Genomic DNA, 1,902 nt, shown 5'->3' with positions numbered 1-1,902 from the left:
GGGTCTCTCCATGTTTCTAGGCCATCATCCTCTGTGGTCTGCTGAGCCCCCAGATTGCGAATTCCAGATAGTAGACTAAACCCTTCATGCTACACTAAACCATTTATTTTTAATAAACAACTTATTCTTCGTTAAACCTGACAATCAAGTCCAGTTTTATACCAATAGTCTGAAGAGATGTCCATCTGTTGCCAACAGTTTTCTTAAAAATTCTATGCTCATTTTATTAGCAAGTTATGAACAAAGCAAAACATTCTAAGTGACTAGCTCCCTTCCCAAATGTGCACCACACACACGCACACACACACACACACACACACACACACACACTCAGTCACTACTAGAGGCAAGTATCAAGCAAACAAGCCTGTGAATGTGAGTGTGAGTGAGCCAGGGCATAAACAAATACAATCATAATCAGTGACCATCTTAATGGGAGAATGCTTTCTCTAAACTTGAACGACAGCACATATTCTCACATCAGTAGTGTTCAGCCTTGACTGCCCACTAGAATCACTTGGAAGACAGTTAAAAATCCATCTGCTAAGGCCACAGCCCACACCATTAAATCATAATCCCTGGGGGTTGGGTCCAGTCAGGCATCTTTTTATAAACTCTCCTGGTGACTCCAATGTGCTTCAATGTCTGAGAATCAATGATCTGTGCTGTACTTTGCAACCTTGTCAAGGATTATCCCTTCATAATATTCTATCACAACAGTTTGTGTTTCTGTAAAAGCCATTGATCTGACATCATGCAGACCTCCAAAGATGCAAACTCACTTTGATAAGACATAAATCTGTGGCAGGAATCATACTTTCCTAAGCCAGATGTTTTAGTCTGGGCTGTGGTTCTAAGAGCAAATGTTCTTTATCCACACACTGCTCTCACAGGGTTGGGGCTCTGATATGATGCATTCTTCCCATGGTGCATATAAACACACATAGTGAAAGTCCACAGAGACAGGCTTCATTTGCAGGATGCCAGTAGAGTCAAGAGGAAAAATCAATGTGGCCCACTTACTGCCAGCAGTGGGAAGCATTTGATATTTAATATTCACTAGAGTGCAATGCTCAAATGGCATTTTCAATTGATTTGTATTCCATGGAAAGGCAGCGGGAGGCACAGCTGTCCTTTAAGAGCTCTCACAAGCCCATCAATGAGGTTTTCATGTCATGAGCTATTTAGTGTTGTAACTGGCCTTAGTCTTATATGCTCAAATTCTGATGGGGTGACATAAGCCACTTATTACTGAAATGTTAAAAGTTTAGTCCTGCTTTTCAAGAATCTGAATATTACTCCTGTAAAATCTTTATTTCCCAAATCCACATACTTATGAAATGTCAATAACTGAGATGTTGAATTGTTGTAGGTGCTCATGTTGGCAGAATAATTTCCCACTGCTCTTTTCTCTTCCTCTTCTTATTGTTTTCTTTATTCCTTACATATTTCTTTAAGTTAGTATCAGGAAGTAAAAAAAAGAAAAGGGAGGATAAAATAGTTTAGTTCTTATTGACAGCGCTCTTGAATGGTTACCGTACTAAACTGGTTTAGCACAAAGAACACTGATAGGTTACAATTTAAATTGTGCCCCAAGTTTCTAAAATTTATATTTAAAAAAAGTCTTACACTAGTTAGTTTTAAGTAGTACATATTTTGTTTTACATAAGCCTTATTTCTAATGACATGACTCAGAGTCTTAATAGATTAGTTTGTGGAACCATCTACACTAATAAAAGAGAAAAATGGTAATTGGCATACAACGCTACCCTTTTCATTGGCTAATCAGGGTGATATGCAAATTAACTGCCAACTCAGATGGCAGTTAACTGACAACAAAGATGGCGGTTAATTTGTGTATGTAGGCACAATGCAGGGAGGCGAAAGGGAAAGCAGGAAGAA

Source organism: Myotis davidii, unplaced genomic scaffold, assembly GCF_000327345.1.
Source record: "Myotis davidii unplaced genomic scaffold, ASM32734v1 scaffold707, whole genome shotgun sequence".
Taxonomy (NCBI): Eukaryota; Metazoa; Chordata; class Mammalia; order Chiroptera; family Vespertilionidae; genus Myotis; species Myotis davidii.
The sequence above is the reverse complement of the archived record's forward strand: the minus strand, read 5'-3'. Positions refer to the sequence as shown.